General features: G+C 34.5%; 1 long non-coding RNA gene across 1 annotated transcript; it reads right to left on the bottom strand.

Moving 5' to 3' along the window:
- Positions 1 to 12,912: 12,912 nt before the first annotated feature.
- On the bottom strand, positions 12,913 to 15,660 carry LOC129463639 (uncharacterized). The gene is made up of 2 exons (XR_008651253.2): positions 15,553 to 15,660; positions 12,913 to 13,221 (listed from the first exon to the last, which is right to left on the bottom strand). It is a non-coding gene; the product is annotated as an uncharacterized lncRNA (long non-coding RNA).
- Positions 15,661 to 15,710: the final 50 nt, after the last annotated feature.

The raw sequence follows: 15,710 nt of genomic DNA, 5'->3' as shown, positions 1-15,710 counted from the left end.
TTGTCTGAATTTATAGAGCAAATTGTTGGGGGAGGCACAAGTAAGAAGGAGGCTTAATATTCAAAAGGTATTTTTTTATTAGTATCAGCAGAACAAAGAACTATGTCTTCTCTCAATATCTTAAACTAAGAAAGTAGACTAGTGACACGGGAATTTTCGGTGCCCCTTTGCCAGCTGGTGACTTCTGAGGCTGGTGATGCCCCTACCCAAGATTGCCCTTGGATTGCCACAGGAGGTATCCCACCCACTTGGTTCAGTGGGCTGCCTTTGGCTTGTGCTCCAGGCTGGATCGCTCGCTCACGGTGGGATCCCACGCTCAGCCTGCAGCTCAGCCAGGCATGCAGCAACCTGCTTCCACCTTGGGCACCTGCATCTGGATGAGGGGAATGCAGTGGCTCCCAAGAAACTCGGAGACACCAGCAACTACAGTATTATTATTAAGGGGGTATTATTCCCACCCTCTGCAGCTCAGTGTACAGGGGTGTGTTAACATCTTTTTCAGTCATGTTGCCCAACTCTGGCCTGTGGTTCCTGGGCTGACCCAGCCCCACTGCTACTTTCTGTTGTCTAGGGCAGCCTCCGGACACTGGTGGAGGACTGTGGGCTACAGTGCTTCTGCCTTTTTCATACCCACGTTTGGCAGGTCCCAAGTTCTTGTCCCACTTCCAAGAAGAATGAAGTTACTCTGACAACTGAAGGGTGAGCAGGGTGGAGACTTTTATTGAGTGACAACAGCACAGTTTTTAGCAGAGAGGGGACCCAAAGAGGGCAGCCCCCTACCCAAAGTCGAGTAGCCTGTGAGGTGCCTGAGTCCAGCTGAGTCCTTGGTTTTTATGGTTTCAGAATGGAGGAAGTGCATGCTGATTGGTCCATGAGCAAGAGGAAGTGGTGCTGAGTTGGTCCATGGGTGAGTGTGGAAAAAGCACCATCTGACTGGCTGAAAGGCATCAAGGAAGTTCTCACTCTGGGTTGCAGACTCTATTTGGAACTGGAAGCCCAGCCCCCAGGCTTTAGGCTATCCTTGACTTGATGGTTGGGCCCCACCAAGGACCTGCCCTGCCTAGAAACCTGTCTGCCTCCCGCCACCGTCAATAGCATCTTTTATTAATGTAAGTTCACAAATACTACATCTTAAATTGTAACCATTTAGTGGTAGCATTGAATAATTATATACTATAAGAGGAAATATTTTAAGAGAGAATTAGTGACTATAGTTATAAAGTTATAAGTTGAGCTATTATCTATTCGATTATCTATTTATTTTTGGATAGCGGTGTCTTTATAGTTGCTGAAATTTTAATTCCAGTTTAATAAATAAACTCAAAAAACTGTTTAGTTAAAATGTATATTCCATCAACTTAATTGAGTTTTTATGTCTCCTCATGCAAGGAGCAAGAGGTTGGTAGACAGTTTAATTCAAATGAGAGTTCAGAAATTAGAAACTTGGCAAAATTGCCAAATAGCTTGCACCAGGCACTCTTTTAAAGTAAGCATTAAAAAATATCAACTCATCAAGCTGTGTCAACACTTTTATTCTCCTCATTTATTCTGCAAGGCAATTGAAAATCCGTGAGATTTGTAAGGTATTGACCAATATGTTTGCATCCGCTATGTTTTAATGAAATCCTTTTTTCCCTATTATATAAGTGCTCCCAAAACAAACTCATTATATTCTACATAAAAAATATAATATTTTAATTACAGAAACTTCTTTTAACTTTCCTTAATAGTCTTAAGTATTTATTCCATAACTCTATGTACAATTATATATGTGAATACATTTATATGTTTTAAAGTCTCAGTCATTTTTGTGTTTTATGAGAAAACGAATTGTTTTCAAACTGAGTTTGAAATCTTCATTAAAAGTAAAATCTAATGAGTTATGTAGTGAAATTCATTTTAATGTCACTTATATATAAGTAGAATTAAAGAATTAAGACAATATTTCCCATGGTTTCAAAAGCTGTCCTTCTCTGCACTATTATTGACATAGTCAGTGAATAAATTATCTAATTTACCATGTTCTCACACAGAAGTGATGGTTTCACCTTTTTGAAACCATGGTCTTCTAGAAAATGGGGAAATTCCAGCATGCTAAAATCAGCAATCTCTATGATGCCACAGGCATAAGCAGAAAAAAAGTCATGTTTCCGTAAGTTAATTTCTGAATAAAATAAAAATGTGTGGAATTGGGAGAGCATAAGATAGAGAGGCAAAAGAGGATTAGAAAAGTTACAGAAAATCCTTGAAGAAGTGACAAGGAGAACAGAGACAGGTCAAAGTAGATTTATTTTTGTCAGTATTCACTTATAAGTTGTGATGGGCTTCTAAGCTTACACTTTTAATATGTCCCTTCTTTCCTCATAATGTGATGAAGCATGGTTTTATTCGACTATAATTAGTTTGGAGAAAAAGTGATTTGAGAAATTATCTCTTTTACATAATGATGATATTTTATGGATAATTAATGTTCATAACATTAGATTTTTAAGAAAGCAAATAAAACGATGCTAACAGCTGTTCTGATCCACATTTTAATGTAACAGTTTTCACAGATAGTTTGTGATTTTGCTTTTAGAATATCCAGGAAAGTGGATATGTTGTGTTTATATGTGAAATGACATACAATTACTTTAAGATTTTGGAGAATATGATAAATAAAGACTTAAAGAGTCTCATTTTCCAGCTTCTAATGTTCCCTTGAAGAGAATGCCTAAGGTAAAAGCAATGTTAGTTTTTCACCTCATTTCACTGATGAAATGGTAATTCACAGAAGTGCCTCTGTAAGTTGAGAAAGTATATCCAGGTATATAAATTTGAATGCATGCAAGCATTTGGTTTTTGCTTCAAGCTGCATTTTTCCTTTATATCAGAAAACCTTTGAGACACAAGTGGTTAAATGAAGAACAATTAGAAGCAAGGTAAGATTGAATAAGCATAACCTAAGTACAGAATGATGCCTCAACACTTTCTGTTAATGAATATTTATGTCCTCTTACTGCTTGTACAAACATGTATTTCTGTGCATATTCAGTTAGCTTTAATACTTTAAATAAATTTTTAAAAGGCTTAATTTTAATACCTAACTTTTTCTTAAAATATATCTTTATTCAAATTATTTATTCCATTGTACACATCATAATCTTTTACTTTAGATTCTGGATGGTTCCATAATGTTTGGTTAAGAATTTGTTTCTCTAAATGCTGAATAGTTCATGCATTTAATGAGAAATATATAATCTTGTATTTCTCTAAACTTGCAAATTCACTTATACTTCACGTAAGAATGCGCCATCAATTTATTTATTTTTAAGAGAAACTGAAAAGAATGATTAAGATAGTATTATTTGAATTTACATTTCATTTTTAGAGCATAAAATGAAGTAATGATTCTCATATCTTCATAATATATATTATAATCCTCAAAGGTCTCTAATATACAAAGTAAATTTTTCACCTTCCTTCTTTGTTTGCTTCTTTACCCTATTATTATTCTTGCTTTGTGCCATTTTGTTTCTGCCATCTTATTCACAAAAATAAAAATATTTTTAAACATATGTCATATTAATGTACTTTGAAGTGTATTATATATTGTAAGTAACCTCTGTGCAGATTAATGCTCTTATCTTATTTGAAGTTTGTTTATTAAAAAATATGATTAGATGTTCTAGATATTTTCCAGTTTACTTTTCTTTAAAGTGTTTGCATTAATCACTGTGATTACTGTATTTTTTTTTAATTTACTTTCTGTTCTTCCTCCTATAATATGGTCATTCTCCCTTTCCTTCAGCCAACTGGAATACTTAGTTAATTTATTCTTTTCCTAAATGGACATTTAATTATTGACTTTATAATTGTGAAAAAGTTTTATCTATATCCTGTGATATTTTATGTCATGGAAAGTTTTATTTTACAAAATTTATTTGGTTGTTTGCATTTTTATTTTTTGTGGAACTTTTAAGCAAATCCTAAGGAATCTAGAAGAGCTAAGTCAATCTTGAAAAAGAGCAGAGATGGAGATTATGCCCTACAATATATCAAGGATTCCTATTATGCAATAATTAAAACAGTGTAGTGTTAAACAAAAATAGGATGTATACTAATGGAACAAAAGCAAGTCCAGAAAGAGACTCACCTCTATAGGCTCATGATCTCTCTCTTTCACTCACTCTCTGTCTCTCTCTCTCTCTCTCAATATATATATATGAAAAAGTATAGCTTATTTTTTAATAAGTCATGCTGAAGAAATTTGATATATTGGATTTAAAAACACCTTGAATTTTAGCCTCAATCCATAACAAAAGTCATGATTTCCTAATAATTCAAGAGAATTCACTAATTCTGTTTGCCTGTGTGTGTGTCTGTGTGTTGTGTGTGTGTGTGTATACACACATGCACAGGGGCCAAGACTTGACTGGGTACTGCAAAAAAGAGTATAATCAAGTTGCCTGATAGCTAAACATATTCCAACTTGCCCATTAATCTTTGGAGTCTTTCAAATTAAACAATAAGACACCAATCCTCGCCTATCATAATGTTTAGTTGTGCTAAGTGAACATTATTCCCTCCATGTATTTAATAATCTTTATAGAACACATAGCACAATATTGCTTTTTCTCATTAGAGAATCACAGTGCGTGTTTCCTGAAGTAGAACAATATTCTTTTTTTTTTTTTTTTTTTTTTTTTTTTTTTTTTTTTTTTTTTGAGACGGAGTCTCACTCTGTCGCCCAGGCTGGAGTGCAGTGGCGCGATCTCGGCTCACTGCAAGCTCCGCCTCCTGGATTCACGCCGTTCTCCTGCCTCAGCCTCTCCGAGTAGCTGGGACTACAGGCGCCCGCCACCACGCCCGGCTAATTTTTTTTTTTATATTTTTAGTAGAGACGGGGTTTCACCATGGTCTCGATCTCCTGACCTCGTGATCCGCCCGCCTCGGCCTCCCAAAGTGCTGGGATTACAAGCGTGAGCCACCGCGCCCGGCCTGAAGTAGAACAATATTCTAAGTAAGATTTAATCTCAGTTCATAACTGACTGAAATTCAAGGGTAATTTATAGTTTTAAAATATCCCCAGGTGAAAGAAATATTGTATTCCTTTTTCTTTTTCCTGAGCAAAATAAATCTGTCCCGCTCCCCTTACTCTCTCCAGAGTTAATCTTTGTTAATGAAGATTGCCCGTTGAAAGCATTTGAGCATCCTGAGTGTCCTGAAGTTGATACACTTCAGGGAAATGGGAAGAACATCCTGTTGTTGCCATGGCTGACATGCACCTTTCCTGGGCCGACTTGGCACCTTTCCTGTGCCCACATGGCCCCTTCAAAGTTCAATAGTAAACTCCCCTAGAATGATCTTTTCTCCCAAAGGCAACATTCAGCCAACAAGGCCTTTGCTTAGAATCCCAGGGCAGAAGTGCTACATGTTCATTTTCAGCCTCTGCAAAAACATATATATGCAAATTATTTGGGATTATTCATGCAAACAGCATTCAAGTACCTAATGGTCTCAATTTAGGATTTCCAGCACTATTTCTAATTCGGTACTACACCTGTCTCCCACATCAAAGCACCGGAATTTCAATTTGCCCCGCCTCTGAGATAATCCACTTTAATCTATTTCACTCCCTATTGCCCCTAGAAGCCAATATTAGATAAAATTTAACATTTCATTCATTCTGGGATAAAGATAGCATAAAATCATACTGTGGTGCTTGCACATGATGTTTGTAAAAAAGAAAAAATCAATAAAAGTATTCCTTTTTCTCTGGTAACGTATTCTCTATTACCAAAATTGTGAATGTGTGGGGAGGAATCCATTCACTAGGGGAAGGGAATCAACAAAGCTCTATTTATCTTAATAATTCCCATGCTCCAGAAACAAGAATAAAGTAAATTCCACCAGAGTAATTCAGGAATCTTTACACAGGATAATATTTTCCTTACCTAAAATGCATTTACAGGCATTTATTTCTTAACATCTCTTTTTTCAGCCATATTAATTTTTACACTGAAATCTGTGATGCTTTATACTTATTGATGGCAATTAGAAAAAAGAAGAAAAAGGAAGTTGGTAGTAAAATGAGAAGTAAAGGAAAAGGAAGATCGATGGGCACATTTTCGCAGCAATACTTGGAATAGGTAAATGATGCAGATGAATAAATAAACTCAAAGCTACAGGCCAATATCTATAAGAAAAAAAAGCTGAAACAAAAGGAGGAGGTTATGTCAGACTATTTTTTTGCTGTGATGGAATCAAAAGTAGAAAGGTAGAACTAAATATATATTTAGCAGAAAAAGAATGTGCCTACTTTACTGAATAAAAATTATCTTGGTGACAATCAGGTTTAAAAAATATAAAATAAATTTTAAGAAATTGAAATTCTAGATAAAAGTCAGATAATTACGCTAGAAAATACAAATTTGAATAAATATTTTTTGAAAAATAGAAAAACTCAGGTTAAGTTTCATAAAAGTACCATCTGAATACTCTAGAAAGAATAAATCCTGACAAAATTTTTAGAAAATAAGGATTGGTAAGTGAAAATTAACTGTCTAGGGGCTTTTATAAGTAATTTAAATGTCTATGATTGCTTGACTTGATGTCCATGTTATCAAACATTTCAATGATCAAGAATCAACGATTACGACACTGAGCTATCAAAACTGGTAAAGTTGTTACAGAGCTTAGAGAGGTACATGTAAGTAGGTGACTAATAAATATATCTTCTGAATAAATGAAATATAATAAATATGAAAATAGATTTCTGGAATATTAAAGAAAGTTTACATTTATAGATATAATTTAGAAATGATGTGACTAGAGTTGATAATTGAAATACTAGATTGACTAGCACTTTCTGGGAAAAAGCATTAAAAATAACATTGACAGTGACCAAAGCTGCTCTTTGAGAATATTCAACAGAAAGTGCTCAATTGAATAATTTTACTCATTAAATTGCTATGGTATATCAGATATGCTTAATTCAAATCTCTTTCAGGAGTGGATGGACGGCTTAGATTTTCCTTCCACTACAGTACCACAGAGAGTAATAATCAAATGATGGTTGTAAATGCTAGTTGATTGATTACTAAGCAACTTATAAGCCTTTTTTCCCCTTTAATAATGTTCTATACTTAACCAGGTTGGATCAGTGATGAAATGTTCAAGGCCTGAAATTTCTACTATTAAGTGTCATTCTTTGTGATAAGATATTATTTAATCAGAAGGACCATGTCCAGAAGAAAATTTGTTTCCTGGGAAAGGGAGCATATCAGCCTATTACGATACATTCATGGGTAAGAATGACCAATCATGAACTCTGGGTATTCCTACTTTGATGCTACAGAGATTGCAATTACATTTGCACTGATATATTTTCAGCCTGAAATAATACATTAAGCTTTTGATAAATGCCCTAAGAAATGATGATGTTGGCTCCGAAAAAGATTTCTACTATCAAGGGGAATAAAGGAGTTTAAAACTGGAAGCACACCCTGGTATTAAAACCAGGAAAACGGTGGACCATAAGAGATAGACATCTACTTTTTAAATTGTATTTTTCTGGGAAAAACAAAAAGGTTTTTCTCATTAATAGATTTCTTTCACTGAATATAAACATAAGCTTAGATCTTGATGTAATTAAAGAATATATTCTTTTTTATTCTTTTTTCTTGATGCTAATCTAATTAAAGCTATTCATCAGATACCCCATAATTTAGCAAACAATTGTTTTCAAAAATTAGAACAAAGCTGTCAGCAACTGTTCAACACTGATGAACTCCTGAAACACTTTCTTGCTTTGGTTCATCAAAACAGACAGTACATTTTAGTCAAACACCCTGATGATATACACATTTTAAATATCTAGTTTTTATATATTCTTTAATTGTGGAATTGTTGGAAAATTCTCAAATGTTCATTTGCCTCCTCTTATTAAAAATGGGCACCTATCACTTCTGTTTTGAATTTTAAACAATGCATTTAAACATTTCCTTACTGTTAATGTTAAAAATAACCCTTGCTTTTTGATGTAGATACACTGACTTTTTCCTCATTTGCTGCATTAATTTGATAATAATGTGAAATGGTCTTAAGTTATTCTGCAAATCTAAGGCTACACAAACACACACACACACGCACGCACACACACACACACAATAAAAATTAAACAGAAGTAGAAAATAGTTACTAAACAGCCAAACTTTGATATATGTAAGCTGCTACTTTGTTTTGTAGGTTTTCAAAACTTAAGCAGATATATTCTTTTCCCAGTTCTTCTGACTTATTTTTACTCAAATCCTGAACATTACATTAATCTTCTGTATGTTTGACATTGCTTAATATCAGTGGGCACTTATTCCAAAATAAAGCTCTATCTGATTCCATTTCTTCTTACGACTTAGTACACATTGTTTATGGTGGCTCTTGCCTGAAATAATGAGATGGAAGTTGATCTCTCTTCTTTCTCTCTCTCTCTCCTTTCTCTCTCTCTCTCACACACATGCAGACACGTGTGCATACACACAAACACACACACTCTCTCACACTCATAGGATCAATATTTATGGAGTGTTCACTGAGTCCCAGGCATTTTCTCAACCATTAGTAATACGGCAGTACACAAGACCAAGTTCTTAGCCTCTTAGCCTTTTGGGAATTACATACCGGCATCTGAGTCTACTTGAAAAAGTTGGTTTTTACTGACTACCATGTAAAGTATGTTCATTCATGGCTTGTGAGTAATATATTGGGGTATTAGAAAGTTAATATTTATATAGTTAAACTAAATATAACATTTAGTTAAAATATGAAAAACATGAGGCGTCTTTACATAGTTAAACCTACTAGTTTTCTAGCAGTGCCAGTGAAATAAAACAATAAATTATAATTTGAATGGTATTTAATCCACAAAACTCTATCTTCACTTTTTAAAAAATCATGCATATGATAAAAAAGAAAGATACTAACAATACTACTGCATGGTTAGTGAATAATTCTCAATAAAACAGAGAATAAAATGGCCAACTACAAACTTATAAATTAAGCTTATAAGACATTCATTATAAGCAACAAATTTAATAATAACTTGTATCATTTTCTGTAAAAAAATAAAGTTTAAACAAGAGGTGTACATAAACGTCATAAAATATTTGAAAATGAATATCATTTCATTTTTCATGGGTTTATATGTAGCTATCAGTTTTTTTTTCTGCCCATGATAAAACTGTGGGAAAGATAGAATAACTCTTACAAGACTAGTATTAACACTTCCATTTTTAAGATAAGGAAATGGGTTCAGAAAATACACATAAATATGGAAGAAAAATTAATAAATTATAAGAATATGATGTAAACCTAAGACTGTCATCACCTTCTAATAGTTCTTAATTTTTCCTACTTAATCCTTTATGATATTATGTTCAAACTGTGGGCTCTAGATAAAATATGAACATTATTTTAAATAAATATCTACTACTTACTGTCTGTGCTTTGTCCAGTGCTAAATAAAACCATAATTCAGTTTCCTTATCTCTAAAATTTGAATAATAATGGTAACCTATCTTATAGCTATTATGGAAATTATTTGAAATAGTATACAATGTCTGTTATGTCAACTGTTTTTTAGCACAGACTCTATTGATCTTAATTTCACTTCTCTTTTAAATCTTCTCTTTCCAGGATATGTATGTATGCAGTGTGTGTGCTCTTTTTGATAGAATTACCAATAACCAGCCCTTACATTTTGGCAACACATTAAGCACACACAACAAATAATGCCCATTTGTACTTTTCCCACTCTTATACTTTTGTAATATTAAAAATTGGTGACATAGAGCATGCAGTCAAAACCTGCAGAACAATTATATAATTCTAATATCATGCATATCACTTCCATTGTTAGTAAAACTAACAATGTTAGCTCCACTTCAATTAAGCCGAAACTATCTCCACAGCCTTTTCCATGTGTTGCAGAAGCAATACCTTGTTGATATCATCAAATATTCCTGAAAGTCATTGCAATGGTAGCATAACTCTAACTTTAGGTTAGCACAGTAACACATCACATTTCTTCTTTGCTGTTTTTATTTTTCTTAGTGAAGTGAAATTTCTTTATTCTTCTTTCGGCTTTTATTTAATTTCATTTTCTCTCTTAAGTGCTGTTTATTCATACATACTAACTATTCCTTGTCTAAAATTCATGGAACCAGAAGTGTGTAAGATTTTGAATTGTTTGGGATTTTGAAATATTTGCATACACATAATGAGATGTCTTGAGGTTGAGACACAAATATAAACACAAAATTTATTTTTCATAAGCACTTTACCAAGATAGTCTGAAGCTAACATTACATAATATTTTTAACAATTTCATGCATAAAATAAAGTTCTTGTACAGTGAACCAACAGAAACCAAAAGTGCTACTATCTCAGCCACCCACGTGAACAGTCTGTGGGGATTTTTTTTTTTTGGCAACACCATCATTCCTAACTCTGAATTTATAACTACTGATAAGCATTTTCTTATATTTTTTTCACACATAAGTACTTACCCATAATAAATATGACATAATATTAATACAGTGAAAAAATAATATGTTTAGGGTAACTAATCAGCACACTAGCTTCACCAGAATACCTTTAACAGCTGTTAAACAACAGCAACAAAAAATAAGAGCAGGCTTTCAGTCTCCACCTAAGAAACTGTGTTTTGATTAAAAGGTTACTGTAGACAGTATTTTATCTTTTGTAGGTGAGAAAAAAACACTAGAAACAGTTGCCAACCAGGAAGTGGATCCTCTAGGGATGAGGAGACATTCAGCTGGATGGCTTTTTTAAATGCTTCCTCCAGAATCATCTGTCTCATTAACAGCGCTCTTTGTCTTATAATTCACTTTCTGATTTTATGAACTGAGAATATTTCTGTTTCTGTTATGAATGCACACTGCTTTAGCCCTTCAATAAGCTCATCACACATTTTCATCATGTTGTCATGGGCTCTTTTTCTGCAATGTATGAATCATCTTCATGATCACTATTTTCATGATCACATTGATTCAGAACCATTTTGGCTATTTGATCATCAGTCAATGAATGAAAAACTGAATTCTCATTATCACCGTTAAAAACTTGCTAAATTCCACTTCTTCTGGCTTACTGAGGGACTCTGAAGGTATTTTTTTTGCATATGTAAGGAGATCAGATATTGTATGCTTGAACAATATTCAGAAATGTTTTATAATTTTTCTTAATTAATACATTTCATCACATTATACTTATTCCAAACATAGTGGTTTCTCATTCAACATTATACTTTTAAGATTTATTCACATCGATGCATTTGGGTCCAGCATAATCAAGTGCTGTTTAATATTCTATGAAATAAATGTTGAGTAAGTTAAGGATACTTTCAGTTTGACTTAATGGAAATTCCCGACAACCTTCCATTTAAATTTAGGGTTTGTTTTCTCAAATAATAAAGATTTGGACAGAGAGTCAGTCACTAAATAATGTTATCGTAAGCCAGGCTCACTTCTTTCCATCAGCAATCCTCACATTCATTCTTAGACCTGTAGCCTCATAACTGAAAGGTAGTTGCTTCAATTCACCACATTATGCCCTCACTATTAAGCAAGAACTAGGCTGGTCTCCTATGTACAGCCCCTCAACACACACACACACACACACACACACACACACACGTCTTTATAAAAAGAAAAATAACTTCCTCATAAACCTCACAGGAGATCTCTCTTCAAATATTACTAACCAAGATATAATTTATATGGACCAGAAGACAAAAGAGAAACTTTGAAAGTGTTTATTTGTTTATTTTCCATAGTAGAATGCCAGAGAAAGTGGCATATAGAGCCTGACTTATGGCTGCTAATAATAATGTCTGCCAATATCATTACCATTTATTCAAGCATTTTTGTATTGGCCAACATTTAGATTTTCTTCAAGTTTTTAATATTATATGGAATACTGAAATAAATCTCTTTGGGCATATGTGTAATGGGAGTGTCTGTTTATGTGCATATGTGCATTTTGGCTGCTCAGTATCTTAATCACCTTTATATGATTGAGAAACCTTTTATTTTGTGATTGTTGTTGCAATGCAGAGCTTGCCACCTACTATAGAAGCTGAAGATAACAGGTAATCATTATTTCAGTCTCTGTTGCAACTAGGGTATGCCCGATGATCTAAGCTCTACCAATTAGATCAACCCACTCCCCAGGATTTTAATTATGATATAATGATACATTTAAGCACTATAAAATTCTCACTGGTAGCAATAGCAGTAGGGGCAAGATCAAGTTACTGAAACAATAGTGACACCCATGTAAGTTATAGCAACTAATCTTTAATGGTGGTGAGTGTGGTTTCCTCACTGAATCAGTTCTGGGCTCCAGATTTTGGACACTATCCTTGACTATATAGAAACTAATAGTCTTTTGATGAATTTTTTGTTTGTTTACATTAGGCTTAAGCAAGGGAATTTTTGTTGCCTTGTTGTGTTTTGTTTTAACTTTTATTTGCATTATGTGGTTGCTCAGGTGGGTACACATTTTCCAGGTGTATTAGAAAGTAATGTTTCCTCTTTTATGACACTTTGGTTTCAATATTTTGCCCAATATCCCACTGGATTATTTATTTTTTTCTTACTTATTTGTTGGAATTATACATGTATTCTAGATGCCAAACATTTACAAATGTTATAAACACAAAATTTGACCACACCTTCTTTAAATTTGTGGTTTGTCTCTTGATACATAGTTAGCATGTTCAGAAATATGGAAGAAACTCTGGAGATTTTCTGCAGTGATTAAAATAACTTGGACTGTGGAGTTATTCATTCAAAAATATTTATTGAGTTTGTATCAATCTATATCCATAATGAGTAGAAACCACACAGTTGATTTAGACAGGAGAAATGCAATACAAAAGACTGGTAAACTTTGATGAAAGAATAATTCTAAAATACAAGAAAACTCTATATGGTACCCTAGAGCTGAGGGAGAGTATTCAGTGAAGAAAAAATTTAGAAGAGGGGTTTCCTCCGCAAGACTAGAGTAGTTGAAAAAGGTGCAGTGGCAACCCACTCAACAGCACCGCTTTCCACTGCTTTGCTCAGGTCAGAGCTATTCGGCAACTGCTGGACAACAACAATGGCAGAAGGCAACTCTCCTCAGCATAGGTGCCACACAGTTGAATCTCTTTCAGTGGATCTAGGTAAAAGGATACAGAAGGAGTGAGCCAATGACAAATTCTTCTTCTTTTTCTTTTTTTTTTGAGACGGGGTCTCACTCTCTCGCCCAGGCTGGAGTGCAGTGGTGTGATCTCTGCTCACTGCAAGCTCCGCCTCCCAGGTCCACGTCATTCTCCTGCCTCAACCTCCAGAGTGGCTGGGACCACAGGTGCCCGTGACCACGCCTGGCTAATTTTTTTGTATTTTTAGTAGAGACGGGTTTTCACCGTGTTAGCCAGGATGGTCTCGATATCCTGACCTCGTGATCCGCCCGCCTCAGCCTCCCAAAGTGCTGGGATTACAGGCGTGAGCCACCGCGCCCGGCTGCCAAAGACAAATTCTTTTTTTTTTTTTTTTTTTTTTAATGACAAATTCTTAACTGCAAGCAGGCCACAGGCAAAAGTTAGCAAGGGCCCAGGTACACAGGTGGGCAGAGGGAATTAAAAAACCTGTGGAAGTATGAAGCCTAGAAATTGTGTCCATGCTGAGAAGGCTGCAGGAAGCCAGCCCCAGCTGTAAGATTGCTGAGGGACCTCAGATTCTGAGGTATAGCACCTCTAGATGTTCTCACACTCACGCCACCCACTCACTGTAAGGAGGCAGGCACCATAGGAGAGCCCTTTCCTCTACAACATCTCTCCCGTGCCCTCTACTGAGAAGGCTTGAATACTGTGCTCACTATGAGGAAGTAAATACAAGAGGAATTCCACACATTATGGCAGAGTGATTGCGGGGTAGATTTGGAGCTGAGAGGCAATAAATTATTTATTGACAAATATGTGGCGTGCTGGCCAGTATAGTAGATGCTAAAATGTCATAGTAAAAATAAGAAATAAAATTATCTTCCCTATAGAAATTATACTTTTGTAGAAGATATATGATATTATCCAAAGAAATGATTAATAAAACAGTGAAACAAAAATGGAGTGCTATAAAATGTGATGACATTTATTGAGGTTCAAAGAAAGTCTCCTGAACGACAATCATATGTGTGGGGAATTAACACTTAAGATGTATGCTGAATATGTGAATATGAGGTATATTAATATTCCTATAAAGCTTGCATAGTAAACTGTGATAAATGTTTAGAGTTGGCAGTATTGGCATGGCAGATGATAACTGAAATTTAGTAATAAATGAGATTGATGAAAAAGTAGAGAAAGATAAAAAGCCACATGAAGGAATCTTTTGATAAACACACCTGAAGAGTTTTAAACTGTTTGCAGGTCAATTGAGATGTAAATTAATATGTATTCAAAAGACAATATGTAAGTCATTCACGATCTCCATTAATATGGCTTGTGGGTGGCAGAATTCAGATTACAGAGAGTTAAACAAGTAATAATCTCATAGAACCAAAAGTAGAGATCATAACATAAATAAAACATTGATTTTAATTTCCAACTCATATGAAATTAAAAATTAGATTTCATATAAAAATTTGGATTATGGGTCCTTTTGAAAAATTGGAAACCTTATCAATCTTTCCCTAAACTGGCTTGGAAAAATATTCAACTGGGTTGCCGCCCCTCCTTGAGATTATAGGGTGCATACATTCTCTCTCTCTCTCTTTTTTTTTTTATTACACTTTAAGTTCTAGGGTATGTGCACACAACGTGCAGGTTTGTTACATATGTATACATGTGCCATGTTGGTGTGCCGCACCCATTAACTCATCATTTACATTAGGTATATCTCCTAATGCTATCCCTCTCCCCTCCCCCCACCCCACGACAGGCCCCAGTGTGTGATGTTCCCCTTCCTGTGTCCAAGTGTTCTCATTGTTCAATTCCCACCTATGAGGGAGAATATGCAGTGTTTGGTTTTTTGTCCCTGCGATACTTTGCTGAGAATGATGATTTCCAGCTTCATCCATGTCCCTACAAAGGACATGAACTCATCCTTTTTTATGGCTGCACAGTATTCCATGGTGTATATGTGCCACATTTTATGGACATCAGGGTCCATATATTCTGTATTTCATCACTGTCAGTATTGAACTGCATCATTTTTAATATTTCCACCTGGCCTTTCTAGCACTTGCACTCATAGACTCTGCAACTTGCAGTTCTTTAAAGAAGATAATGTGGAAGAGAAAAATGTGGTATCTGATAGTAAAAGAGGATTATGGTTGTTTTTTTTTCTTCCCTTGTTTCTTCTTCTCTTCCTTCTTAAAAGAAAGTCAATAACTGATTGCTGAAACAAAGGTGTATACTGGTTGATATAAATAAGCCCATACATAGAAATTATAGATAGAACTGAGAAAGTTGTACTCTATTTATGCCTATTTAATTACTGGAATAACACTTACCAAGCTACTTAAACTCTGGTGCTTAATGTCTTCATTTATACAATGAGAATTAATACCCACTTCCTGAAGTTATCCTGCAGAATAAATGAAATCATGTTTCCAAAGCTTATAAATAGTTCATGACCAAGTAACTATTTAAAAACACATAAAGGAGACCC

Source organism: Symphalangus syndactylus, chromosome 15 (assembly GCF_028878055.3).
Source record: "Symphalangus syndactylus isolate Jambi chromosome 15, NHGRI_mSymSyn1-v2.1_pri, whole genome shotgun sequence".
In the NCBI taxonomy this organism is placed as follows: Eukaryota; Metazoa; Chordata; class Mammalia; order Primates; family Hylobatidae; genus Symphalangus; species Symphalangus syndactylus.
The sequence above is the reverse complement of the archived record's forward strand: the minus strand, read 5'-3'. Positions and strand labels throughout refer to the sequence as shown.